We start from the raw sequence: 10,810 nt of genomic DNA, 5'->3' as shown, positions 1-10,810 counted from the left end.
AGCTCAACAACAAATCAATATTATTATCAGGTGGGGTTTCTATAGCTGTTCATTTTTTAAAGTAATTTTTATTTAAAAATATATTAAAAATATTTTTTTTATTTTTAAAACTAATTTCTGACTTCAGCACATCAAAACAATATAAAAAAATAAAATAAAATTTTAATTTTTTTAAAATTTTTAAAAAACATGATTTCAAACATCCCTAAAAAAAAAAGTTATATTTAGCATATGATATTTTTTTAAAAATATTTTTTATTAAAAATATTTTTTTTAATTTTTTACATTATCATTTCAAAATAACTAAAAAGTAATAAAATTAATTAATTTAATATTTTTTTAAATGAAAAAAAGTAGCTATTATGCTCTCAAATAGTCTTTTAACTAGTTAGGTCACCAGCGTTACGTCGCAGGCTTATATTTTAAAATATTATAAAAATCTAAAACTTAAAAGCGATTAGTTTGACTACAACTTCAGATTCAAGAGCATTGAATTTAATTGTAATGTCAAACCCAATAATAAAATTAAAAATAAACACTATCTTTTTATATGGACATGGTAGAAGGTGAGTTAACAGTAGCTCTTTCGCTTTTTATATGGACATGGTGTAGTTTGTAAATAAATAAAAAAATATATTTGTTTTATATTAAAAAAAAATACCCGCTCTTTAAGTGTTTATAAATATGGGTTTATAGTGTGTAATAAATTAAGTGAATATTATGGGGGATGAGCTCTTTATTAGGCTTTTTAATGCTATTAAATGGATACTTATAATATCAAAATCTAACACTTGCTATTTGAAACTTAATATGTCAATGATATTATTTCTTTTAATTTTTGTAATTAATTTTAATATTTTTAGCTGTTAAGATAAAACTAAATAGTAGATATCTAGTTTAATTCAAAATATAATTGTTTTTATTAATAGACATATAATTTTATTAACAATTATAATATTTTATAATATATTTTAATTTATTTTTTATAGAGTTGACATAAATTACAAATTTAAAAAGTTAACCTAAATCGATCTAATATATTATCAGCTCAATATTTGAAAAACAAATATCATTCAATATATCACCGTATAGTACTTCAAAAAATATCCATATACATTATACTTTAAATTCATGTTAAGTTTTTATTAGAAAACATGTTAAAAACACTTGAATATAACTTTTTATATTAAAAAAATTATCCAATCCACAACGAAACCCTCGATTTTATTAATTATCTAATAAACTAAAATTGCTCAGTGTTTTATTGTGCACTGCACAGTGCAGTTCACAATGAAAAGCTGAGCTATCTCTTTTTTTTTCCTCTTTTTTTTTTTGTTTTAAGCTGAGGTGTCTTTTTTTTTCTTTTTCATTTTTTGAACTGTTTTTTTTATGCCTTTTGGTTTTTTTTTTTGCTTCTTTCTTTTCTTTTCCTTTTCTTTTAATAATTTTTTTTTGTTTAATTTAGTTTGTTAATGTTATTTTTTTTTAATTTAGTTCTCAGAATTTCATGGCGCGAATTCCAGGTTTAACATGTTAACTTGGTTTGACGAGTTAACCTGGATTTTTTTTTGTTTCTTTTCTTTTTAATTATTTCCTTTTTATTTTTATTTGTTGATGTTAAATTTTTTTCTATTTAATTATTAGACTTTCATGACATATATCCCAGGTTTCACGGGTTAACTTGATTTCACAGGTTAACCAAATTAATTCTAGGTTAACCCGTCTATTTTTTTGTTTTTTCTTTTAATAAATTTTTTTATTTAATTTAGTTTGTTAATGTTAATTTTTTATCTAGTTATTATACTTTAATGACACGGATCTCTGGTTTAACGGGTTAACCTGGTTTGACGAGTTAATCCAGAGTTTCTTTTCTTTTTAATTAATTTTTTTGTTTAGTTTAATTTGTTAATGTTAAATTTCTTTCTATTTAGTTATTAAACTTTCATGACACATACCCCAAGTTTGACGGGTTAACCTAATTTGACAGGTTACCCAGTTAATTCATGGTTAACCTGTCAATTTTTTTTTTCTATTTAGTTATCAAACTTTTATAACGTGAATCCCAAGTTTGACGGGTTAACTTAGTTTGAAGGGTCAATCTAGTTAATTCAGATTTTCTTCTTTTTCTTCATTAATCTTTTTCTTCATGTTGGTTTTTTTTCTTTGTTTTTTAATTAATCTATTTAATTATCACACTTTTATGCCACGATCTTGTAGCCAAACCCACATCCAAGGCTTTTGGGTTTAATATTGCAGCTAGATCATTTAAACTTGAGTCAAGTTTAATATTATTAATAATATTATAAATATTATTCTTGGATCACGCGTTGCAGTTAGACCCCATGCTTTTGAGTATATCTTTGCAAAAAGACCTAATATTTTTAGATCTTAGCCTTTTTTATATTTTTTACGCAAGAAAAAAATTTACCCGTGGCATATGCCTTTTTTGTCCTTTCTCTTTTCCTTTTTAAGCCTTTTACTGTGGACTGCAAAGTGTAGTTTACAGTAAAAAAGTTGATGCCTTTAGATTTTTTGGCCTTTTGCTTTATTTTTTTATTTTTTTAATTTAATTTCTTAATATTAAAATTTTTCTATTTAATTATCAGAATTTTATGCCATGTATCCCAGATTTGATGGGTTAACCCAGTTAATTCATATTTTTTTTCTTTTTCTTCAATATCTTTTTCTTCCTGTGGGTTTTTTGCTCTTTGCTTTTTTCTTTTTAATTAATCTTTTTTTTTAATTTAGTTTATTAATATTAAATTTGTTTTCTATTTAGTTATCACACTTTCATGACACGGATCATAGGTTTGACGGGTTAACCTGATTTGGTGGGTTAACCATGTTGATTCAGATTTTTTTCTTTTTCTTCATTAGTTTTTTCTTCCAATTTCATCATTTAATATTGTATGCAGTTTACAATGAAAAGGTTGATGCCTTTAGTTTTAGTTTTTTCTTTTCTTTTTATGCCTTTCACGGTGGACTGCATAGTGCAGTCCACGGTGAAAATGCTGATGCCTCATTTTTTTAATTAATTTTTTTAATTTAGTTTGTTGATATTAAATTTTTTTCTATTTAGTTATCAAACTTTCATGACACGGATCGCAGGTTTGACAGATTAACCGAGTTAATTTAGATTTTTTTCCTTTTTGTTCATTAGTTTTTTTCTTCTTATATGTTTTTTTTAATTAATATTTTTTTGTTTAATTTAGTTTATTAATGTTAATTTTTTTCTATTTATTTATTGATTGATGCCTTTGGTTTTTTTTTTTGGTTTTATGCCCTTAACTGTGAACTGCATAATGTACTCCACAGTGAAAAGATTGATGTCTTTTATTTTTTCTTTTAATTTGGTTTGTTTATGTTAAATTTTTATCTATTTAGTTATAAGACTTTCATGACACAGATCTCATGTTTGACAGGTTAACCCAGTTAATTTAGATTTTTTTTCTTTTTCTTCATTAGTATTTTTGCTTCGTATAGGTTTTTTCTTCTTTGTTTTTTCCTTTTTAATTTTTTTAATTCAGTTTGTTGATATTAAATTGCTTTCTATTTAGTTATCAGACTTTCATGACACAGATCTCAGGTTTGATGGGTTACCCAGTTAATTTAGATTTTTTTCCTTTTTCTTTATTAGTTTTTTCTTCCTATAGGTTTTTTTGTCTTTTATCCCAGTTAGCGTTTTTTTTTCTTTTTTTTTCTTTTTTATGCTTTTGACTGTGCACTGCATAGTGCAGTCTATAGTGAAGAGGTTGATGCCATTTATTTATTTTTGTTTTTTTCTTTTTAATTAATTTTTTCATTTAATTTAGTTTGTTAATGTTAAATATTTTTTTATTTAGTTATCAAACATTTATGACATGGATTCCAGGGTTTGACTGGTAGGCCTAGTTAATTATGGGTAACCCGTCAATTCAAGGTTTGACGGATTAATCTGGTTTGAAGGGTTAACTCATTTAATTCATTTTTTTTTCAGTAGTTATTTTTTTCATGTTGTTTTTTTTTCCTATGTTTTTTTAACTAATCTATTTAATTATCATACTTTTATGTTACGACCTTGCAGTCAGACCCACTCCAAGGGTATTGGGTTTGATATTGCAATCAAACCCACTTAAACTTGAGTCATGCAAGTTTAATGTTATTGTTAATATTATAAATATTATTCTTGGATCAGACGTTGTAGCCAAACCCAAGACTCTTGGGTATAGCCTTGCAAAAAGACCTAACACTTTTAATTCTTAACTTTTTTGATATTTTTTATGCAAAAAAATTGACTCACGGCATCGCGCGAGTTATTTAACTAGTAATATACTAAAACATATGGGAAAAATGTTACAGCAATGAATAATATTTTCTCCACAAGTTTTAGTGTGGTTCTATAACAACACTTTTGCTTTTATTTTTTTCTTTGATTTTTTAATCAATGTTTTTTTTTTAAATTTAGCTCTTTAATATTATATATATATATATATTTTTAATTGGGTTATCTCAATTTCATGATACAAATTATAGGTTTGGTAGGTTAATCTGGTTGTCTAGTGTTTTTTCTAGTTATTTCACTTTTTTTTTTTGAGTTTCATCCTTTAATATTGAGTTAATTAGAATTAGATTTTATTATTTATTTTATTTACTTTCTATTAGGTTATTCTAGTCTCATAACACAAGAATAGTACTTAATGGGTTAACTCATGTTATTTTTATTTTTTTAATTGATTTTTTTAATTTTATCATTCAATATTGGGTTAGTTGAAAATTGAGTTTCATAATATATTTTGATTTATTTTCTATGGGAATATCTTGGTCTCATAAGCAGGTTCACGAGTTTTGGCATTTTAACCCAAGTTAAATCAAGTTATTTTTTATTTATTTTCTTTTTAAGATGATTATCTTAGTCTCATGTCCTTCAACATTGGATTTTTTTTATTAGTTTGTCCTCATCTCATGACCCGGGTTGCGAGTTTGGTAGGTTAATCCAATTAATTTAGATGTTTTTTCTTTTTTTAAAAAAAATTGATTTTCCTTAATTTTATCATTTAATATTGTGTTTGATTAAGAATTAGACTTCATGATTTATTTCATTTTGATTTTTATGAGATTATCTCAGTCTCATGACCCGAGAATAATGTTTAATGAGTTAACCTATATTGACTTGACTTATTTTTTGTGTTATTTTTTAAATTAAAATTTATATAAATTTTATCGTTTAACATTATATCTGATATGATTGATTGAGAATTGAACTTTATAATTTGTTGTGATTTGTTTTTTATGAGATTATTTTAGTCTTATAACCAAAATGATGAATTTGACAAGTTAATCCGGGTTAAATTAGATTGTTTTTTTTTTATTTTTTATTTTATTATTTAACATGAGGTTAATTGAAAATTAAGTTTTATAATTTATTTGAGTTGTTTTCTATGGAGATATCATAGTCTTATAAACCGGGATGTAGATTTGACATGTTAATCAAGATTGACCCAAGTCAATCCAAAATGTTATTATTTTAATATTAAAAAAGATATCATCTTAATTTTTTTTATTCAAATTATGTTTTTAATTGTCATTTGGGTTATTTTTGGACGCACAACATCAACCGGGTCACATCGAGTCAACCCCATATGATTTTTTCACTAAAAAACCATTAGTAATATCTAAATATTTGTTTATTTTCAAGAAAAATTTGACTTAACTTACATCATAACACGTATTAATGATCTAATTAAACCTAAATTAAGAAAACAATAACAAAAAAAAAAGGGGTAAACTAATGAAAAGAAAAAAGATGCTATCTCCTTCACTTTTTATATAAACATGGAAGGAGGTCAGTTAACACCTTGACTTTTTTAGATATACAAGGTGTTAATATAGTTTCTAAATAAATGAGAAAAAGAAAATATTTCTATGTGACATGTAAAATATACTAAATTCTCTTTTTTTGAGTGTTTATAAATATAAGTTTATATTGTGTAATAAATTAAGTGAAAATAATGATAAATGAACTTTTTATCAGGCTTTTTAATGTTATTAAATGGATACTTTTAGTATCAAAATATAACACTTACTATTTGAAACTTGATATGTCAATGATATAATTTTATTTTTAATTTTTTATAATTAATTTTAATATTTATAATTGTTGAGATAAAACTGAATAGTAAATATCTAATTTAATTCAAAAAATTTTAAAATTAATAATCATACAAACTTTTACTTTTACTAGTACAAAATTTATAAAAAATCTTACGTGAACTTTGTGCAGGAGGATACTGTTACATTTAATGTTTGCAGCAGCTCTGCCCGTGGTCTCAAAATTCGTTCGGTTTTGCATTTTGAAGAAAAGTATTTGTTTTTTATCTTTTCAAATGATTTAGATATTAAATATAATTTTTTTAAAATAAAAAAATATTATTTATATATATTATTAAAATAAAAAACATTTTAATAAACAACCACCCAAAAAAAACATCAAGTAGATCAATTACAAGCCTTTACTGGCTCAATTTCAATTGAATACAAGTGTCCAGGTCATAAAGCAGCATATCTAGAAAAAGTATAGCAATCTTTTTGCCTTTTTTTGACGAATCTTTGTACAGGAACATTTTTGTTTTTTTTTAGAATTATTGTACATGGCCTAGCCAAACGACGTTTTGTGCATCTATTGCGCTGAAGGCTGTCGTCACAGATCAATCATACCAACGTAGAAAGTAAAACGGAGATGCCTTCTCTTCCAATCCTCGAGCACGGTTTGTTTTTATGTTTTTGATGCGTTTATGCACGTTTAGATACTGGTGGGCAGGACGAGACCATGCCATCAAGATGGTCAGTATCAAAATCTTATGAACATGATTTATTTTTTGAATTATTTTTAAGTATGGTAAGGATTAGTTTTTAAAACATTTTTTATTTTTTAAAATTTATTTTTAATATTAATACAATAAAACAAACTAAAAAAATAAAAAATAAATTTTTAACCAATTTCTATTTGGATTCATGCTTCATTAACACCTGCATATTTTCAAGCACCACACGCGCGCACAAGCCAAAGGTGAAAGCTAGAGGGGCCGGGCCATGAACTCATGGGTAACTTACGGGGTAAGGCCTGAATCTTGCGTCAATAAAAGAATAATCTCTGATTGCATTTTAAGGCATCAAAACACACAGCTTAACACATCTGTCTTTCGTTAAGCAAGTTTTTTTTTTAATCTGTACTTTTTTTTTAAACTGGTTAAGGGTATGATGTTTTTAAATTTGTATTTCGTGATTTTTTAAATTTTCTTATTTGAAATTAGTTTTTTATATTTTGAAATTATTTTGATATATTAATATGAAAAATAATTTTTTTAAAATAAAAATATATTATTTTTATATATTAAAAAAAATCATTTTAAAAATCAGGCCATCGCACTGCACTATAGTAATTCACATTCCATTTCCTTTTCATTCGTACCAGTCTATTATACCAACAGTGACACACCCTTCTCCCTCCCCACTCCTCTCTTTAGATCTCTCTTTCCTTTCTTTTGATTCAGAGGGAATATTTTAGGGTTTTATCTGCTTTAAATCTTGCAGCGTTTTGAACCCTCAACGTTGTTGATTCTCAAGTCGACGGTTCAATTTCAATCACAGATATGATAAGCACACTCTGAGCCGTCGATCTAATCAGTAACCATGGCGGCGTCTTATGCCTCGATCACTATGAAGGAAGTCTTAACTGTAATTACTCTCACCCACTCCTGTCTATTCATTTATTTTTCGTTTCTTTCTAAATTAAAGTTCAGTTTATGTAGAAAATTGTGCTTCGATCTGAGATGTTGGAGCAATCAGTTATGACAAAGGATCACTGACTGTAATAGACCCAACAAAGAATGTAATGAATAAGAAGACGATGATAATGGAAGGTAAGAGAGGGAAATACACAGGTCGAGTAGGGCAAGAAACAGAGGGAAAAGGAAGAGAGAGAGAGAGGGAGTTTTCGAAAAACTATGGAATTCGATATATCATTGTAATCTCATGTCTCCTGCTAAAACAGAACGCACTATATATAACATCTTTTTCCCTTCTTAAAGCTTTAGAGTTTCGTCTCCTATACACGTCTTAACACTTGAATTAAAACGCATAGCATTGATTGTAACTCCAATGCTCAAAACGCACCGTTTGACTTATTAGTTTAATTGAATTTCCTCCCTTAGAGATTACTTATCAATTCTCTCCTTGCAACAATTGCCCTTTCTTCAAATGGAACTTGTCTCAAGGTCAAATTAAGGAAATTGTCAAGCCAAATCATCAGCAAATTCCCATGTGGCTTCAGTGGGTGGGAGATCAGTCTAGTGGATGAGCATTTGAGTGGCTGCTTGATGGTTTCTCTTGACCATTCATCGCTCCAATATAGCTTATGGGTGGAGAATGAGTTCAGCTGGTAGGGTAGGCAGTGCGGAGAGTCCTCCCTATTCCCCACCTTCTTTTTTAATAGAGACACATGGAACACTAGATGGATGGTTGCAGAGTCGGATAGCTTTAGCTTATGGGCCACGGTACCAATTCTTGCTAAAATTTCATAGGGACCGTAGTATTTTGAAGCCAATTTCTAGGACTGTCTATGAGCTAGAGTTCTCTGTCTGTAAGGTTGCAATTTGACATATACCAGATCTCCTATTACAAATGATCTCTCACTTCTATGCTTGTTTGCTAATTGGACCATCCTGTTTTGGACACCCTGTAAATTTTTCTTAATATTCCATAACATGTGTTCCTTTTTTGACAGAAATTCATCTTCTACTTCGACTGGAGAATCCCTTGGGATGTAGGGAATATGTAGGGGGGAGGGTAACCATAAATAATTTTGTAGGGAGTAAATTTTGCAGCCGTATGGTAGTTAGTGTTGTACCATCATTTAGCTAATAGTAGCTACTTGGCCTATTGAGTTGGTGAAGTCCCTATCATGCAATGTAAGTAGTTCTCTAGACATTTATTGACCACCTCCAATTGACCATCTGACTTGGGATGGTAGGCGGTGGAGTAAAACAATTTTACTCCTTGTTTGGCGAAGAGTTCCTTCCAGAAAAAACTCAAAAAAACATCTCTGTCACTTACACTAGTTGCGGGTAGGCCATGTAGTTTGTAGATATTATCAAGAAAAATTATAACCACAACACTTGCAGTATAAGGATGGGGAATGGCTATGAAATGCACGTATTTACTGAATCTGTCAATTACCACAAGGATAATCTCCTTGCCTTCAGATTTAGGCAACCCTTCTACAAAATTCATGCTAATATCAATGAATGAGGCTTGAGGTATAGGAAGTGGTTGCAACAATCCTGGTGTGCAAGTGTTTTCTGACTTGTTCAATTAACAAATAGGGCAGTCCCTAACATATTGTCTGACATGTTTCTGTTGCCCCTTCTAGTAGTACCCATGAGCCACTTGGCAGTGACTGTAGCTTCTGAATGGCGTCCTACGACTGAGTCATGGTACAAGGCAATGAGTTTAGTCTGAAGAATCACATTGCGACCAACCACTATCTTTCCTTTTCTACACAATAGTTGATTAACCCATGAGTAGTGGGGATGGGAAGTAGGATCCCTGTTTAGCTCCTGAATGAGGTTTTGGACAACCCTATCTGTTAGGATACTAGCATGCAAACCCGACAAGATAAAAGATAAGAGACAGGATAGAATGAGAAATGGAACACACAAAAATTTACGTGGTTCACCCAATTGGGCTACGTCCACAAGCAAATATAGAAGGAGTTTACTAAGTAATGTAGGAATTACAACCTCTCTCTACTAATAGGAGAACAATTAAAATTTCTCTAATAATAGAAGAAAATACCTCACTTACTATCTCACAAATATCTCACAATTTTATGGGATACTCTCTCTTCACCCTCTCTTCTTTCTCTCTACTTGCTCTCAATTTTCTCTCTTGAGTTGTGCAAATGAGGTAAGGATACACTGCCTATTTATAGGCAAGAATCCTTGCCTTTATCTTGCAAAAGACAATAACAAGGTTAGGTGGCACCAATTGGTGCTGCAAGTGGCACCGAATTGGTGCCCATTATTTTTGACCAAGCTGGCTGTGCCAACTTGCTTTCACATTCTCCCACTTGAAGACTTTGATGATTTAAGCAAGTCTTCACACTTGATCATTTGTGCTTCTTTTATCCTTTCTATACTTGCCATCTTCATGCTGTTTATGTTTCTGCTAAGCCATAAAAGGATTTGCACCATATATACTTATCAGTGTTAACCGGTTTCGTTAAAGCATCTGCTGGGTTTTCCTTTGTGTGAATCTTTTGAAAATCCACACTTCCATCTTCCACCACTTCACGAACAAAGTGATATTGAACATCTATGTGTTTTGTTCTCGAATGAAACGCTGGACTCCTTGCAATATGCAAGGCACTTCGACTATCATAATACAAAAGAATATTCTCTTGTTTGTGCCCAAGCTCCTCCATAAGTTTCTTCATCCATATTGCTTCTTTACAAGCTTGTGTAGCTGCCATGTACTCAGCTTCTGTTGTGGATAACGCTACAACAGTCTGAAGTTTAGAAACCCAGCTCACAGCTCCTCCTGCAATTATGAACACATAGCCTGTAGTGGACTTCCTTTTCTCAAGGTCACCAGCAAAATCTGAATCAACATAACCTCTGATAGTAAATTCTGATCCTCCATAACATAATGCAGCATCTGAGGTACCCTTGATGTATCTCAAGATCCTCTTAATAGTATTCCAATGCTCTCTACCAGGATTTGCCATGTATCGACTAACTGCTCCCACTGCTTGTGCAATGTCCGGTTTTGTTCA

General features: G+C 29.3%; 1 protein-coding gene across 3 annotated transcripts in view; it reads right to left on the bottom strand.

Annotated features, from left to right (window-relative positions):
* The window catches only part of LOC105134935 (UPF0481 protein At3g47200-like), a 19,071-nt gene that overhangs the window by 2,054 nt on the left and 6,207 nt on the right, over positions 1 to 10,810 (bottom strand). The gene's annotated exons all lie outside the window — the stretch shown is intronic.

Source organism: Populus euphratica, unplaced genomic scaffold, assembly GCF_000495115.2.
Source record: "Populus euphratica unplaced genomic scaffold, PopEup_1.0 scaffold57.1, whole genome shotgun sequence".
In the NCBI taxonomy this organism is placed as follows: Eukaryota; Viridiplantae; Streptophyta; class Magnoliopsida; order Malpighiales; family Salicaceae; genus Populus; species Populus euphratica.
The sequence above is the reverse complement of the archived record's forward strand: the minus strand, read 5'-3'. Positions and strand labels throughout refer to the sequence as shown.